At 37.5% G+C, this 18,900-nt stretch overlaps 2 pseudogenes across 2 annotated transcripts in view; one reads left to right on the top strand and one right to left on the bottom strand.

The window, feature by feature from the left end:
• LOC308513971 (polycomb group RING finger protein 6-like) overlaps positions 1 to 6,852 on the bottom strand; it is a 28,019-nt pseudogene extending 21,167 nt beyond the window's left edge. Inside the window, exon 1 of the transcript in view lies at positions 6,809 to 6,852. The product of the transcript in view is annotated as a polycomb group RING finger protein 6-like (transcript). The remainder of the gene's footprint in view (positions 1 to 6,808) is intronic.
• Positions 6,853 to 12,472: 5,620 nt separating this feature from the next.
• Positions 12,473 to 13,001, top strand: LOC308514717 (cofilin-1-like; annotated as a pseudogene). Its single transcript has one exon. The product of its transcript is annotated as a cofilin-1-like (transcript).
• Positions 13,002 to 18,900: the final 5,899 nt, after the last annotated feature.

An 18,900-nucleotide genomic window follows, 5' to 3' on the forward strand; every position in this document is an offset into this window, starting at 1 on the left:
TTTCCTGTTGATTCAGAGGCCTAAGGAGAACAAAATGGCAGGATGGCAGTCTTAAATTCCCATTTGATAAAATCTTTGCTATTTCTCCTGGTAGAACAGCTCCTCAATTTGCACAATGACTTCCAGGCCAGCAGAACATAAGGTCGTAGGAAGAGGTTACATTTTGCTACTGGGTTACTAGGGGCCATAGTGAGTGGTGACATATTTCCACCCCTTGCTTCCTGCACTTGTGAATCCTGGTTACTGGAGAGACAGCACCATTTATTGCATGCTGATTTCAAGGGTACCTAGGTGGCAGGCTGGTACCTCGGTTGCAGGCTCATTCCCTTGCCTCGCTTGGGTCTGTGTGCATGCGGGAGACAACCAATTGATGTGTCCCTCTCAAATCGATGTTTCGCACTCTCTGTCTCCGTTCCATCCTTCCACACTTACTAAAAATCAATGGCAAAATGTCTTCAACTAAGATGAACAACAACCACAAAAACAACAAAATAGAAAACTGTCAATTTTTTTTTCTTAATTAAATCTTTATTGTTCAGATTATTACATTTGTTCCTCTTTTTTCCCCCCATAACTCCCCTTCTCCCAGTTCCCGCCCCACCCTCCGCCCTCACTCCCCACCCACTGTTCTCATCCATAGGTGCACGATTTTTGTCCTGTGTCTTCCCACATCTCCCACACCCCTTTCCCCCCCAAGAATAGTCAATCCATTCGCTTTCTTTTTTTTTTAATTATTATTTTTTATTTATTGCTTAAAATATTACAAAGGGTATTACATATGTGTCCATTTTACCCCCCCCCCCCCCCGCCCTAGACAGTCCCCTAGCCTCCCCTATCCCCCAGTGTCTAATGTCCATTGGTTATGCTTATATGCATGCATACAAGTCCTTTAGTTGATCTCTTACCCCCTTACCTCCTGCCCCCCAACCCTCCCCGGCCTTCCCGCTACAGTTTGACAATCTGTTTGAGGCAGCTCTGCCTCTGTATCTATTATTGTTCAAAAGTTTATAATGGTCTCTATTATCCATGAATGAGTGAGATCATGTATTTTTCCTTCATTGACTGGCTTATTTCACTTAGCATAATGCTCTCCAGTTCCATCCATGACGTTGCAAATGGTAAGAGTTCCTTCCTTTTTAGAGCAGCATAGTATTCCATCGTGTAGATGTACCACAGTTTTCTAATCCATTCATCTACTGATGGGCACTTAGGCTGTTTCCAGATCTTAGCTATGGTGAATTGTGCTGCTATGAACATAGGGGTGCATATATCCTTTCTGATTGGTGTTTCTGGTTTCTTAGGATATATTCCTAGAAGTGGGATCACAGGGTCAAATGGGAGTTTCATTTTCAGTTTTTTAAGGAAACTCCATACTGTCTTCCATAGTGGCTGCATCAGTCTGCATTCCCACCAGCAGTGCACAAGTGTTCCTTTTTCTCCACATCCTCTCCAGCACTTGTTGTTTGTTGATTTGTTGATGATAGCCAGTCTGACAGGAGTGAGATGGTACCTCATTGTTGTTTTGATTTGCATCTCTCGGATGATTAGTGACTTTGAGCATGTTTTCATATGTCTCTTGGCTTTCTGAATGTCCTCTTTTGAAAGGTGTCTATTTAGGTCGTTTGCCCATTTTTTGATTGGATTGTTTATCTTCCTTTTGTTAAGTTGTATGAGTTCCCTATAAATTTTGGAGATTAGGCCCTTATCAGATATGACATTGGCAAATATGTTTTCCAACACAGTGGGTTTTCTCGTTGTTTTGTTGATGGTTTCTTTTGCTGTGCAGAAGCTTTTTATTTTGATGTAGTCCCATTTGTTCATTTTCTCTTTAGTTTCAAGTGCCCTAGGAGCTGTATCAGTGAAGAAATTGCTTCGGCATATGTCTGAGATTTTGTTGCCTTTGGATTCTTCTAGAATTTTTATGGTTTCCTGTCGTACATTTAAGTCCTTTATCCATTTTGAGTTTATTTTTGTGTATGGTGTAAGTTGGTGGTCTAGTTTCATTTTCTTGCATATATCCGTCCAATTTTCCCAACACCATTTATTGAAGAGACTATCTTGGCTCCATTGTATGTTCTTGCCTCCTTTGTCAAATATTAATTGAGCATATTGGTTCGGGCCGATTTCTCAGCTCTCTATTCTATTCCATTGATCTATATGCCTATTCTTGTGCCAGTACCAGGCAGTTTTGAGAACAGTGGCTTTGTAATACAACTTGATATCTGGTATTGAGATCCCACCTACTTTGATCTTTTTCAGGATTGCTGCAGCTATTCGGGGTCTTTTTTTATTCCAGATGAATTTTTGGAGAGTTCGTTCTAGATCTCTGAAGTATGCCGTTGGTATTTTAATGGGAAGTGCGTTGAATTTATAGATTGCTTTGGGTAGTATGGACATTTTAATGATGTTGAGTCTACCAATCCATGAACACGGTATGTTCTTCCATCTGTTTATGTCTTCCTCTATATCTTTTTTCAATGTCCTGTAGTTTTCTGAGTAGAGGTCTTTTACTTCTTTAGTTAAGTTTATTCCTAGGTAGCTTAATTTTTTTGGTGCGATGGTAAACGGGATTGTTTTTATAATCTCTCTTTCTGAAAGTTCACTATTGGTGTATAGAAATGCCTCAGATTTCTTGGGGTTAATTTTGTATCCTGCTACATTGCCAAATTCATGTATTAAGTCTAGTAGCTTTTTGATGGAGTCTCTAGGGTTTTGTTTGTATAATATCATGTCGTCTGCAAATAAGGACAGTTTTACTTCCTCTTTTCCAATTTGGATGCCTTTTATTTCTTCTTCTTGCCGAATTGCAATGGCTAACACTTCCAGTACTATGTTGAACAGGAGTGGTGAGAGGGGGCATCCCTGTCTTGTTCCTGTTCTTAGGGGAAATGGTGTTAGTTTTTGTCCATTGAATATGATGTTGGCTGTGGGCCTGTCATATATGGCTTTTATTATGTTGAGGTATGATCCTTCTACTCCCACCTTGCTGAGAGTTTTTATCAAAAATGGGTGTTGAATTTTGTCAAATGCTTTTTCTGCATCAATTGATATGACCATGTGGTTTTTTTCTTTCAATTTGTTTATGTGATGTATCACGTTTATTGATTTGCGGATATTGTACCATCCTTGCATCCCTGGGATAAATCCTACTTGGTCATGGTGTATGATCTTTCTGATGTACTGCTGGATTCTATTTGCTAAGATTTTGTTGAGGATTTTGGCGTCTATGTTCATGAGGGATATTGGCCTGTAATTCTCTTTCATTGTGTTGTCTTTACCTGGTTTTGGTATTAGGGTGATGCTGGCTTCATAGAATGAGCTTGAAAATGTTCCTTCCTCTTGAATTTTTTGTAGTAGTCTGAGGAGGATAGGTTTTAGTTCTTCCTTGAATGTTTGGTAAAACGCCCCTGTGAAGCAGTCTGGTCCTGGGCTTTTGTTTGATGGAAGCTTTTTGATGACTGCTTCAATTTCTTCCATAGTTATTGGCCTGTTGAGATTTTTAGATTCTTCCTGATTGAGTTTTGGAATGTTGTATTTTTCTAGGAATTTGTCCATTTCCTCCATGTTGTTTAGTTTGTTGGAGTAGAGCTGTCCATAGTATTTTTTAACAATCATTTGTATTTCTGTGGGGTCTGTTGTTATTTTGCCTCTATCGTTTCTGATTTTGTTTATTTGGGTCCTCTCTCTTTGCTTCTTGGGAAGCCTGGCTAGAGGTTTGTCAATCTTGTTTATCCTTTCAAAGAACCAGCTCTTGGTTTCATTGATTTTCTGTATTGTTTTTTTGGTCTCTATGTCATTTATTTCTGCTCTAATCTTTATTATCTCCTTCCTTCTGCTCACTCTGGGATTTCTTGTTGCTCTCTTTCTAATTCTTTGAGTTGTAGAGTTAGATGATTTACTACCATTTTTTCTTGTTTTTTGAGATAGGCCTGTAGAGCTATAAACTTCCCTCTCAGGACTGCTTTCATTGTGTCCCATAGGTTTTGGATTGTTGTGTTTTCATTGTCATTAGTTTCCAGGATGTTCTGAATTTCTTCTTTGATTTCATTGGTAACCCAATCAATATTTAATAGCATGCTATTCAGCTTCCAGGTGTTTGAGTATTTTGGGTTGTTTTTATTGTAGTTTATTTCTAATATTATGCCATCGTGGTCTGTGAGGATGCTTTTTATGATTTCAATCTTCTTGAATTTGGGGATACTTTGCTTGTGACCCAATATATGGTCTATTTTTGAATATGTCTTATGAGCATTTGAGTAGAATGTATATTCCCTGGCTTTGGGGTGAAGTGTTCTGAAGATGTCTATTAAGTCCATCTGATCTAGTAGTCATTTAGGATTGCTGTATCTTTGCTGATTGTTTGTCTAGAGGGCTTATCCAGTGCTGTCAGTGGTGTATTAACGTCCCCTACTATGATTGTATTGTTGTCGATCTCTCCTTTGATATCTTCCAGGAGTTTTTTTATGAATTTGGGTGCTCCTGCATTGGGTGCATATATGTTTACCAGGGTTATATCTTCTTGTTGTATTGATCCCTTTAGTATTATGAAGTGGCCTTCCTTATCTCTTGTTATGGCCTACACTTTGAGGTCTATTTTGCCGATATAAGTATTGCTACCCCAGCTTTCTTTTCCTTTCCATTTGCCTGAAATATATTTTTCCATCCTTTCACTTTCAGTCTGTGTGAGTCCCTTCTAATGAGGTGGGTTTTTTGTAGACAGCAGATGTATGGGTCATGTTTTTTTATCCATTCAGCCACTCGATGTCTTTTGTTTGGAGCATTTAGTCCGTTTACATTTAAAGTTATTATTGAAAGGTACTTGTTTGTAGCCATTTATTTTTGTGTATGGCTGTTTTCTTTCTGAGCTTTTTGTTTCTTATTTTTATACCAGTCCCTTTAGCATTCCTTGCATTGCTGGCTTGGTGGTGATAAACTCCCTTAGCCTTTTTTTGTCTGTGAAGCTTCTTATTTCCCCTTCAAGTTTGAATGATAGCCTTGCTGGATAGAGTATTCTTGGATTCAGTCCTTTGCTTTGCATCACTTTGTAAATTTCCGTCCATTCTTTTCTGGCCTGATGTGTTTCTGTTGAGAAATCATTTGACAATCTAATGGGAGATCCCTTGTATGTAACTTTCGGCCTCTCTCTTGCAGCCTGTAAGATTCGCTCTTTGTCCTGAACATTTGCCATGGTAATTATGATGTGTCTTGGTGTGGGTCTTTTCGGGTTCACCTTGTTTGGGAATCTCTGGGCTTGTGTGACTTTTTTCTTCCCAACCTCAGGGAAGTTTTCTGATATTATTTCTTCTAATAGGTTTTCTAATCCTTGTTCATCCTTCTGTTGTTCTGGTACCCCTATTATTCGTATGTTGTTTCGTTTCATGTTGTCCCAAAGCTCCCTTAGACTCTCTTCCTGTATTTTAATTTTTTTCTCCAATTACAGTACATTTTGGGTGTGTTTTGCTTCCTTGTCTTCTAGTTCACTAATTCGGTCCTCTGCTTCTCCTAGTCTACTGTTGATACTTTCAATGGAGTTTTTCATTGCAGCTATATCACTCTTCATTTCTTCTTGGGTCTTACTTAAGTTGTTGATTTTTTCATCTGTTTCTTCTAGCTTCTTCCATATGTTATCAATTTTTTCATCTGTTTCTTCTTGCTTCTTGCAGAGGTTGTCAATTTTTTCCTCCATCCGGTTTATGCATTCTAGGACCCTTATTCTGAATTCTTTTTCTGTCATGTTGCATGCCTCTGTATTACTTAGCTGCTTTTCTGGAGAGTCCTCCTTCTCTTTTCTTTGGGGGTTTCTTTGTCTACCCATGTTTGATCTCACTGACATATCTAGATGTTGAGTCGTTCAGTGGTTGCTCCCTTGGTGGCAGTGACTCCTTGGTCTGTGGTTGCTCTTCGGGCGGTTGCGGTAGCAGCTGCTCTTCAGTTGGCAGCAGCTCCTCTGGTGGGTGCCGTTCACAGCTGTGGTGGCTCTTCTGGCTGGTGGGGTGAGGTTTCACGTACAGCTGCTGTTCCTCAGCAGAGGGTGTGGTGCTCAGGAGGTTGCTGTTGCTTGGATCTGCTTTCCAGGGGAGTTCTGCTCTTCCTGGCTGCAAACCGTCTCACCAGCTGAGCAATTTCTCCAGTTCGGTGTGGGTGTAATTAATTTCAGCTGCTCACTCCATTTGCTCCGGGACACGACCTGGGACGTGTCTGCCTATATCGCCGCCATCTTCTGTCCTCTCCCATTCCCTTTCTATGTCCCTGATTCTATTATGATCACCAGATTATTTATTCACTTGATTCTTAGATTCACTTGTTGATAGATGCATGTTTGTTGTTCATAATTTGTATCTTTACCTTTTTCTTCTTCTTCCTCTTCTTAAAGGATACCTTTCAGCAATTCATATAATACTGGTATGGTGGTGATGAACTCCTTTAGCTTTTCCTTATCTGTGAAGCTCTTTATCTGACCTTCAGTTCTGAATGATAGCTTTTCTGGATAAAGTAATCTTGGTTGTATGTTCTTGGTATTCATCACTTTGAATATTTCTTGCCATTCCCTTCTGGCCTGCAAAGTTTCTGTTGAGAAATCAGCTGAGAGTCATATGGGTACTCCCTTGTAGGTAACTGAGTTTCTTTCTCTTGCTGCTCTTAAGAGTCTCTCTTTGTCTTTTGCTCTTAGCATTTTAATTATGATGTGTCTTGGTGTGGTCCTCTTTGGATTCCTTTTGTTTGGGGTTCTCCGTGCTTCCTGGACTTGTCAGTCTATTTCTTTCACCAGGTAGGGGAAGGAAAACTAATGTCAATTTATTTAGTTTACCTAAACCATGTTTGGGTCTCTGAACTGTCAATCATCTTCTCCATCTTGCTAGGTAAACATTCCCTTTAAATTCCACAGAAAAGGAGTAAAAATTTTCTGCTCTTAAATATATGCTCACAATAAGTACAGTATATAATTGTAGTACCTAAGTCAATGACCTTTATGCACACATGAAATGATATCTATGATGTCTTTGTAACAATTATTAAAAATGTCTTCAAGATCAGTTTTTATATAGTCTTTTGCAAAATGATGAGACTGAAAGTGTGTTGACAGCTTTGGTAGCAAATTCTATTGTAATAAAGAAATGTATAACCATGTTTAATAACTAAAATCTTAGAATTATGAAATCTTCACCATAATACCTATACCTTAATGTATATATTTCATATATCTGATTTATTAATTTGTTTTTTTATCACTTGTCTTCCCAGAAGAATATAAGTACTATAATGTGGGATGATCTTTCCTGTTTTCTGCTAAGTCCCCAGGACATAAAAGCCGGCCCATGAGATAGTTGGAGAAAATGATATTCAAAATATTAAATAAATACATGAATAAACCACATTAGATCTGGAAAACCAATGAAATCAAAACCCATCAAAAAAATCTGCAGATGGCATAGATTTTCTGGTTCTTTCTTTTCACCATTCAAATGCCTCTTAACAAATTTGTATGTTCTTAGTTCCACTTACTGCCTTAGACTGGGTGAATGAACAGCAGTCACCAATATGCTCCGAAATGTAAAGTGAGTCATACATAATCTAAATTTCCTATTGCTTTTTAAACAGTCCTGATATGTCTGAGGAGCCTGCTTCATGCTGTTATCCAGTGAAGACGGCTGATTCCAAGTATGCCACCTTAAACATGTAGATTCCAACATTCCCTCAGAATCATGGCCATTCCGGATAGCAGGGAGAAGGTTATATGGGGGAGCATGTGTGTGGGACATTTTAGGAGTCAGCCTGTAAATGGTGCTTTGGTGAATTAATTCTCACTCACATAACATTGATCAACATTATTCACTTTTCCACACCATCTGTCAGGGAGTCTGACAAACATAGTCACTCTATTGCCCAGAAATATGAAGACATTTCATTTAGGACATGGAGAGCACTTAGAAACCTTTCAATGGAAAACCAATAAGATATTGTAAGACAAAAAAGTTTCTCTGTTTAGAGGGGAGTCAGACTTGTTCATGTCACTGATAACTTCACACACCTTTACATCCGTCTTCAATTTGTTTCCGTATTTCTTCATAAAAACTAAATAATTCGAGTTCTCACTAAAATATTACTGACTTTACAAAACTATAACTGATTTTGCATTGTAGTATTTGTAGCTGCCTTGTGTATATTCCTGGTATACTTTGCTGATAAGTTTTGATTTAGCTTCTATAATATTTTTCTGAAATTATTTTTAGTTGTTTGTTCTAGGATTTGGGTGTGGTCTATGAACTAGAAATATTTACAATAAATTATGAATGTAAATTAAATTGCATCAACAAAAATACTTGATATGTACAAGAAACTTATTGATAAGTTACAAATAGTAATAGAATTGTATAAAAACTTTTCCTGTAGCAATTACAGTGCTGCACCAGCATGGCCAGGTTCGGTGAGCCTGAGGAGGGGCGGTGAAAGATTAAAGAAGACAGACAAGAGAATACAGAGGGGACTAGGTCAGATCACTGAGCCTGGATCAGGAAACATGATACAGCCTGCATGCCCAAGCTTTATTTTATAGTCCGAGCACACAGGAAAAGCAAGGGAAGTGGTCAAGATGTTTACAATGTTCTTGTGAGTTTCACCTTGTTTTGGCAGCACTTGCTGTACCTCACACAGCCCACTAGGTACCTAGGAAGAAGGGAGGACTATAAGGTCAAGCTTATTATGCCAGGAGGGCTCTGCCCTCCAAACAGAGATTTTTTGTGGCCCTGCCACAGGTCAGTCCAAGGCTTGACCCCATAGCCGCTCCCTACTAATTGCTATTCAAAATTTAAAATATTTGCATTTAGATGTGTGTTCCAAGGAGATAGAAATACAAAAAGGTGGAAAATAATCTCTCTCACATTTGCATGTATACATATTTTACTTCATCATTTAGTCAGTGGCACAAATGAAAATTTGCAGCTGGTGTCAAGATAAGTGGACAACATTTATGTTTATATAGTAGCTGACTGTAAGGAATACTGCACGTATTCATGAAATGTGTATGTCTTAACAGAACTGTTCAGTTTAGCACTGGAATTATAATTCAAATAGAATGAACTATTCTTTTGTGAAGGTCTCTGGAACTGTATCTCAAAGCAGAAATTTGGAAGTATTTTCTGGAATTATGGTGAAAATATTTATAGAAAGCATCATAAATGGATGTCCATCTGCAACTATTTCACCATAAAGCTCTCATTGAGGCACAACATTAGAAACATTCTTATAACGATGTCATTTGAAATGAAGGCCTCCTTTCTGGTTGTGGCAATAGGAATACTCATCTTAGGAGTGCTAGGAAATGGGTTTATCGGACTGGTGAACTGCATCGAATGGTTCAGGACTGGGAAAATTTCCTCAGCTGTTTTCATCCTCACCAGCTTGGCTATGGCCAGAATCATTCAACTGTTGGTAATACTCTTGGATTCATTTATAATGGGTCTGGCTCCACATCTGTTTGCTACTGGTAAACTAGCAAAGGTGGTTACTGTTCTTTGGGCACTAACTAATCACCTAACTATCTGGTTTGCCACCTGCCTCAGCATTTTCTACTTCCTTAAGATTGCCAATTTCTCCCACTCCTTTTTCATGTGGCTGAAGTGGAGAGTCAACAGGGTGGTTCTTCTGCTTTTCCTGGGGCCTTCCTTCCTACTGTTTCTTAACCTCTTAATGCATGATGCTGTTAGTGAATTGTGGTTTAATACCTACAGGGTACATGAAGTTAATATGACTTTTCTGTTAGAGGCAAATGAAATGTTGTATCTCAAAAGTCTTCTTCTTCTTAGTTTGACCTATGCTATCCCCTTTTTTCTGTCTCTGATCTCTTTGCTTCTTTTATTTCTGTCCTTGGTGAGACACACCAAGTATTTTCAGCTCAATCTGACGGGCTCGTTGGACTCAAGCACAGAGGCCCATAGAAGAGCCATGAAAATGGTGACAACGTTCCTCCTCCTCTTCATCATTTACATTATTTCTATTCTAACTGCAATTTAGATCTCCTCTAAGGTATAGACATATCAAGTCATGATGCTTGTCATAGTGTTTTCAGCTACCTTTCCCTCAGGCCACTCTTTTCTTATAATTTTTGGAAACAGCAAGCTAAGACAGATCATCTTGAGGCCACTGTGGCACATAAATTCTCTGAGAAAAGCAAAACCTTTGCCTTCATAGACAGAATTTGAAATAACCTTGTGCATTCTATGGGAAAATAACTTAATAGAAACCTTCAGCATTTATTTATATCAGGTTTTGTTGAACAGCACTAAAAGTGTCTTACAACATGTCTTTAAGTAATTATATTTTCTTAAAATGATATGACATAATATTTGACTAAAGGACATGTCTCCAGTGTATTAACCGTTTCTGTTAACAGTAGAGTTTCTGAGACCTGATGAAGTATGTTTATTAAAGTCTTGTGTATATTCTTGGTATACTTTGCTGGTAAGTTCTGATTTAACTTCTATAATATTTCTCCATGATTATTTTTAGTTATTTGGGAGTGTTATGAAATGGCAGAAAGAGAGAAAGAAAGTAAAAAAGAAAGAAAGAGAGAAAGAAAGAAAGAAAGAAAGAAAGAAGTAAAGAAAGAAAGAAACACTAGGACTTTGATTTGGCCTTTGAACTAGAAATAATTGCAATAAATTATTTATGTAAATCAAATTGCATCAACACAAATACTTGATACATACAAGAATCTTTTTGATAAGTAACTAACAATAACAGAAATATATAAAAGCTTTCCTCCTAGAAATTACTATTCAAAATTTAAAATATTTGCATTTAGGTTTATGTTCCACGGAGATATAAATACAAATAGGAGGAAAATAATTTCTCTCATATTTACATGTTTACATATTTTACTTCATCCATTTAGTCAGTGCCACAAATGAAAATTTGCAGGTGGTGTCTAGATAAGTGGACAACATTTATGTTTATATAGTAGCTGATTGTAGGGAATACTACAGGTAGTCATGAAATGTGTGTGTCTTAAGAAAACTGTTCAGTTTAGCACTGGAAATACAATACAATTGGAATGAACTATTCTTTCATGAAGGACTCTGGACTGTATTGCAAAGCAGAATTTTGGATGTATTTTCTGGAATTATGGTGAAAATATTTATGGAAAGCATCATAAATGGATGTCCATCTGCAACTGTTTCACTATAAAGCTTTCATTGAGGCACAACATTAGAAATATTCTTATAACGATGCCAATTGAAATTAAGGCCTCCATTCTAGTTGTGGCAATAGGAATATTCATCTTAGGAGTGGTAGGAAATGGGTTTATCGGACTGGTGAACTTCATCGAATGGTTCAGGACTGGGAAAGTTTCTTCAGCTGATTTCATCCTCACCAGCTTGGCTATGGCCAGAATCATTCAACTGTTGGTAATACTCTTGGATTTATTTATAATGGGGCTAGCTCCACATCTGTATGCTACTGGTAAACTAGCAAAGGTGGTTCCTATTCTTTGGGCACTAACTAACCACCTAACTATCTGGTTTGCCACCTGCCTCAGCATTTTCTACTTCCTTAAGATTGCCAATTTCTCCCACTACTTTTTCATGTGGCTGAAGTGGAGAGTCAACAGGGTGGTTCTTCTGCTTTTCCTGGGGTCTTTCTTCCTACTCCCTCTTAACCTCTCAATGCATGATGCTGTTAATGAGTTGTGGTTGAATACCTACGGGATACATGAAGTAAATATGACTTTGCAGTTAGAGGCAAATGAAATACTCTATACTAAATGTCTTTTTCCTATTACTTTGACCTATATTATCCCCTTTTTCCTGTCTCTGATCTCTTTGCTTCTTTTATTTCTGTCCTTGGTGAGACACACCAAGAATTTTCAGCTCATCCTGACGGGCTCAGTGGACTCAAGCACAGAGGCTCATAGAAGGGCCATAAAAATGGTGACAATGTTCCTCCTCCTCTTCATCATTTACATTATTTCTATTCTAGCTGCAATTTGGACCTCCACTAAGGTAGAGACATTTCAAATCATGATGCTTGTCATTGTGTTGTCAGCTACCTTTCCCTCAGGCCACTCTTTTCTTATAATTTGTGGAAACAGCAAGCTAAGACAGATCGCCTTGAGACTACTGTGCACTTACATTCCCTGAGAAAATCAAGTTTAACTTTATAGACAGAATTTGAAAAAACCTTGTGAATTCTATGTTAAAATATCTTTATAGAAAACCTTCAGCATTTCTTTATATCAGGGTTTGTTAAACAGCACTAAAATTTTTCTACAACACGCCTTAAGTAATTATATTTACTTAAGTAATTAATTCTTAAAGTGATATGACATAATATTTGACTAAAGGCATGTCTCCAGTGTAGTAACAGTTTTTGGTAACAGTAGAGTATTTGACAACTGATGAAGTATGGTTAGAAAAGTCTGGAGTTCAGTCGGATCCCGGTAGCAGCTGCAGTGGCGCTCGTCTTTCCAGGCTCTTCTTGCTATCTCCTTTTGCTTCCGGAAACATGGCCTCTGGTGTGGCTGTCTCTGATGGAGTCATCAAAGTGTTCAATGACATGAAGGCACGTAAGTCCTCGACACCAGAGGATGTGAAGAAGCACAAGAAGGCTGTGCTCTTCTGCCTGAGTGAAGACCAGAAGAACATCATTCCGGAAGATGGCAAGGAGATCCCGGTAGGTGATGTGGGCCTGACAGTAGGGACCCCTACGCCACTTTCGTCAACATGCTGCCCGACAAAGACTGCCGTCATGCCCTGTATGACGCAATGTATGAGACCAAGGAGAGCAAGAAGGAGGACCTGGTGTTTATCTTCTGGGCTCCTGAGTCTGTGCCTCTTAAGAGCAAAATGATCTCTGCCAGCTCCAAGCATGCCATCAAGAAGAAGCTTACAGGGATCAAGCATGAATTACAAGCAAACTGCTAGGAGGAGGTCAAGGACCGCTGCACTCTGTCAGAGAACCTGGGGGGCAGTGCTGTCATCTCCCTGGAGGGCAAGCCTTTGTGAATCCCCTCCAGTCCCCTGTCTGGAGCATCTGGCAGCCTCAGACCTGCCTGTGGGGGGTTGCAGGCTGCCCCCCTTCTGCCAGACCAGAGAGGCTGGGGGGATCCCAGCAGGGGGAGGGCAATCCCTTCACCCAGTTGCCAAACAGCCCTGAAACCCCCAGACCTTCCTTCTCCCTCCACCCCTGAACGTTCTGGCCTTTCAAAACAGCTTTTGATCTTCTGATTCCTCTTGGGTTGAAGCCGACCAAGTCCTCCCTACCCCAGGCACCCCAGTTTTGGAGAGGGCCTCTATGTTTTAACGACACCCCTACTTCCAACCTGTTCCCCTCCTTTCCCATGCTGCCAATTTCTAATCGCAATAGTGACTCTGTGCTTGTCTGTTTAGTTCTGTGTATAAATGGAATCTTGTGAAGATAACTCCTTCCCTTTTCCAACTTGTCTCGGCCACTCATGGAAGCAGGACCAGTTAGGGAACCTTAATTTTTTTAAAAAAGAAAGAAAAATAACAATAAAAAGACTCACTTAAAAAAGTCTATAATGAAATATTAATAAATGTATAAATAAGGTACAATGCAATATGAATAACTATATATAATTAAAATTACAAAAATGGAAAAAGTAACACAAATTTTTCTGACCAAAGAGAAGTTTGAAATTAGAATTGAAAAATAATTGTAAATGTTAAGTGTAATAATGTGTGATATAGATATAAATGTGTTAATATTTTGCGATGCTTCTATATTGGAAAGGATCTGAAATAATAGGAATTTTCATACTATATTTCTTGGATTACTGGTATGCATTGGTAAAACAACTTTGTTCAATAGTATGGCATTATGCATTTAAGGTGAAGATGCATATTCTAAGACCCAATAATTGTACTCCTTCTTGTTCTACTGGAGAATTATTCGTACATGTGTGACAGAATATACATGCAAAAATTTGCATGTTACTACTGTTCTTAATAGCTGAAATTGAAGAGTCATGTAAATGCTCAAATTGAGGAATCACATAAGTGCCCATTAGTTATAAAATGGACAAATAAATCATGGAATATGGACACAATAGAATACAACAAAAAAATGAAAATGAATACGTTAGAGCTATACATTTCTTAGTTCTTTGATCGAGAAAAAATATAGAGACATAGAAAGGTGAATTTATAAAAGCAAAATACATACTTAGTGTAGTGTTTGAAAATGTACATATGTAGTGCAAGTTCTGTATTAAATGATTCAGATTAATGACATTATCTGGGCATGGAATAAGCAGAGAAGAGAAGTTAGCTTGCTAATAATGCTATTAAAATATTGAATACAGTTTCTATACTGTATTTTTATCTAGAGGTTATATGCATTTCATATAAAAATTCTATACCAGCAAAGTTCTTTTTGTTTGATTCACAGTGCCTTAATTTGATAATGCAGTAAAAAATAGCAAATATGTAATCAGAAATATTTTATTTATAACTTACTCTTGATGAAGTTTTAGGTGATGTTGTTCTTTAAAGTTAGACCTGATGCTGAAAATCATGTTTCATAAGACCATGGAATATATCGGTAATGTTCTTTCATTAGAGTGAATTCTGTCTCTTAGAAAACTTGATGAAGTCACAACCATCAGAGATCTCCCATTTAACTGCCTTCATCATCATCACCACCACCATCACCACCGTCATCATCATCATCATGCTGTTATCTTCTTTAATGATGTTTATTTCAAATGTTTACACACATATTTTAGGCAATGTGTAGATTATTTCTTAATGATCATTGTATCTAAATTATGTTAATAATGAGCAGAGTTAAAATCAAGTGAAAAGCTTTAGAAATGGAATGTTCTTTTATTTTAAATGTATTTCTTGAGCAAATTATTCATAGATGATCTTATAATCATGGAATTGAGCTACTGAGATCCATTTCTAACATTAGAAATAAAGTAAATGCAAATGACTCCTAAAAAATAACTCATGGAGTAGGATTGTGTCTCTTTGATTGATATATTTATATTTTGATTATTTGAATATATATATATATATATATATATATATATACAATTTTATGTTAATAAAGTCTTTATTGTACTGAAGGCTTTTGGTACGGACCATTAACCATATAGGAGACAGTCTCTTCACACAGAATAATGGTAATTTATCTCTTGTCAAAGTAAACAACAACAAAAAACTATGCAAGTTTTAAATATGAAGGCAACACACAAAAGTGGCTGATAGTTTGGGAATATGTCCGAAGGGGCACAGTCTGTACAGTTTAACAAAGTCTGGCTTTGACTCTTCATTTCAAAAGCATACTTCTCTCCTGCCATACTGATACCATCCCAGAGAGTGAATCCACACCTCCAACTTAAATAGGCTATGGCTCAATGAAGAAAGTAGTTACTGATTCACATCAAAGATTAGGAAGCAAAATCATTATCAAAGTATTTGAAATCACAAGAACTTTAAAAATTCAGTACTTTGAAATTTCCCTCCTGAGGTATCTCTGCTTTTTGTACATAATTGCTCCTAAAACAGATGCATTCTGTCATTCCAAGTTGTACTTATAAATATGATGCTTGGTGCTAAAAATAGATATTATGTCTTAGCACAAAATGGCAGCAATTACGTTGGGTAAATATTTTTTGTGAGATGCAAAATAACATTGAGAAGCCACTTTATTTTCTTTCTCTCCTCCCTCCTGATACTCTCAGAATCTTTATGTAATTTTCAGAGGAGAAACCAAAAGACCAGAATGAATGAGTAAAGACCATCTATGTTTGACCCATAAACCATCATATCTACTCTAGGCCAATTAGCCAGCATTGCTGTATCACATGTTGCACCTGGGATTTCACTTAGAGTTTGTATCGCTCCAGCAAGTGATGGTCAGAAATGATTTCCATCTGACAAACTAGGTCAAGACCCATTTTCCTTCTCAGAAAGTTTTCTGCATGCCCAATAGTTGCTTTTTGTGGGGAGGCATGGGACAGGAGTTGCTGAAGGCACCTGCCCCTGCCTTGACATTTCCAAACAAGTCTGAGCCCCTGGGAGTTTACTTAGACATGCCCTTCCTTAAGGGACACTACAGACACATGTGTTTTCTCAGAGATGCTTACCCTGCTGATTGTATCTAATAGTTAATTTTAGTTCAAGCTGTTTTTACAATAAAGGCCTAAGCGAGTCAGGCAATCAAGGCTGCTTAGTCCCTAAAGCCAAATAGCCTCTTAGCCTTCTCTTTCACAAAAACGTGTGTCAGAATAATCTATTCATCCATCGCTCATGGTCAGCTGGTCAGTCCCTGCAAGTGGTTCCCTTTGTGAGGAATGAGGAATGTAACAAAACACAATGGAACCCTTGAAGACTAAGAGTAAGAAAATGAAAGTAACTGTGCAATAAGTCATTGGCGCTTGCTTGGGATTTCCAAGTTCAAGGGAACTACTTCTCAGCTAAGGAATTCACTATCTCAGTTATGCTTCTTAAGAATGTGAGTACGTTTTCCAGTGGAAAAATTAGCCAGCTTCTGAAAGTCAGGGGGGAAAAAAGTTTTTTTCTGTATTTGTCCAAAAGCAAAGTTTTTATATATATTATTAAAAGTTATGTTATGTTAATCAGAAACTTGATTACTTTAAAGGAATAAATTACTTAACACTGTTTAATAATAATATTATTTAATAATAATATAATGTGTTTGACTACCTCCCCAAGATTTAAAATTTAAGGTGTGATTTCTCTTCTTATGATGGAAATTTTATACTTAAGGTATATGGGAAGCTCTGTCAAATAAAGAAATAATAATTATATTCTATTTACATATGCATATTAAATATATTCCAATATGCTTTCATTTATAACTAATTGTTATAAGTTATAATATTGTGAAATATTGTGTTTTGCAGAAAGGACAGGATGCCAATTCATTTACATTATAATCAAATCAATAACCATATCATTTTAAATTTCTTCTCATTTGGAGACAGTCACTGTTTTGTTATAATACATTAAAAAATGTTACATTTTCTGAGGGATCTATAGAAAGGACTCTGATTTATTTTAAGCTACATATCTCTAAGAATAAACTTTCAGATCATCCCCTCAAATTGGTTAAAAATTATTAGAACTCTACACAGTATCTAAATTTACAGAAATGCAGGCAAGAAAAATCAGGAGAAAGAGAAGTTGAATATAGGACTAGATAAACTAAAAATAATTATAGTTTTGGTAATTATTATTCTCATAGTAATATGCTTGTTTGCTTGAATCTAATAAAAATCTGATTTCTTCATAACAGAACATTAGTCAGTTTTCAATTATAGTTTTATTAACCAAAACTTTGCTGCAATATGTCTGAAAGAAAGACATGCCAGGACTCTGGATGTCACCAGAAGCTCTAAGGAATAAGATGGACTTTGAAGCTGATAAGCCCCTTAGGTAAATAGCCTGGTACCTTGCTTGTTCGTGTGGTTCATGGCAATCTTTCCAGGTAAGGAATGAAGGTTGCTTTCCTGAGAGATGGCATGAAAGAAACCCCAAGACACCTGTAGGGACCTCAACTTGAGGAATGCACCCCAATTCTATAGGTATTTCAGGCAAAGCCTGATGGCAGCTGTGTGGCTTGGCTTCTTTGCCCTAGGAGTAAACTTTCCCATGAGATTCCAGCAAAGCATATTTTTCAAAACAAAAATAGCCTATGTAATCAACTTTTATTCTTGTTGTGTTTATGCAAACAATCCAGTCAAATTACAACTCGACTTACTATAGGAAGTAAATTAGTCTTTCATAAAAATACAGGTGATTTTAGGGAGAAAAATTGCTTCAACAGGAAATTATTAGACACTGTTCTAACTTTTGCCCAATAATACTGAATTTCACAACAGTTTGTCTCCACCAGATTACAAGCCCTACATGCACCTAGGGAACACTACCTCTAGGCACCATTGCAACCCCCTCTGTGACCAGGCCTCATTGTCCCTCTGACAGAGAGCAAGCATCTCTTGGCTCTGAGAGAAACCTTCGACCTGCCTCAGCACAAAGCAGTTACAAAAGAAATCCAGCATCCCCTTTTCCTGAAATAATTCAGAGCCAAGATCCTTGAGAGGATATAGTAGGCAGTTAGACAGACATGAGCAGAGCAAGGATTCTAGGCCAACTAGAGGAGAAATAGGTAGAACTCTGAGACATACTTTTCACCACTTCAACTGCTCTGAATCTGGGGATAGAGGAGCCTGTGTAGAACTAACCTTTACTCAAACTAATTAGAAGGAATTTATAGTTTTCATGTAACAGAAGGTATAGAAATCAAGGGAAAAGAAAGTGAAGTAAACAAACTATAAGGGTATGTGTATGTTACAGAAGGTGTGTATAACTTGCAGAGGGTCTGTACAAGTAAAGAAGAACTAGAGTTGGGGAAGTAAAAATTGTAAGAAGGGATATATAGAAATGAATAAAAGAAAATAGAGTAGGAATAAAGAATGATTGTAAAAGTTATAAGAATGTTTATAGAAGTCATAGAAAGTTTATAAAGAGAAACCTTAAAAGGCATTACAGGCAGTCCTCAGGTTACATTGGACTCAACGTACCTCGTTTCATGGTTACATCGCCATCTACCATTTATTTATATATAAAAAAATAGTTTCGCCCTAAGTGGTTTGGCTCAGGGGATAGAGCTTCGGCCTGCGGACTGAAGGGTCCCAGGTTCGATTCCGGTCAAGGGCATGTACCTTAGTTGCAGGCACATCTCCAGTAGCGGGAGTGTGCAGGAGGCAGCTGAATCGATGTTTCTCTCTCATCGATGTTTCTAACTCTCTATCCCTCTCCCTTCCTCTCTGTAAAAAATCAATAAAATATATTTTTTTAAAAAATAGTTTCGTCATTTTGACGTATGTACATATGTGCTTTATGTTTTTTT

The sequence above is a fragment of the Myotis nattereri genome (assembly GCF_964212035.1).
Source record: "Myotis nattereri genome assembly, chromosome: 2".
Taxonomy (NCBI): domain Eukaryota; kingdom Metazoa; phylum Chordata; class Mammalia; order Chiroptera; family Vespertilionidae; genus Myotis; species Myotis nattereri.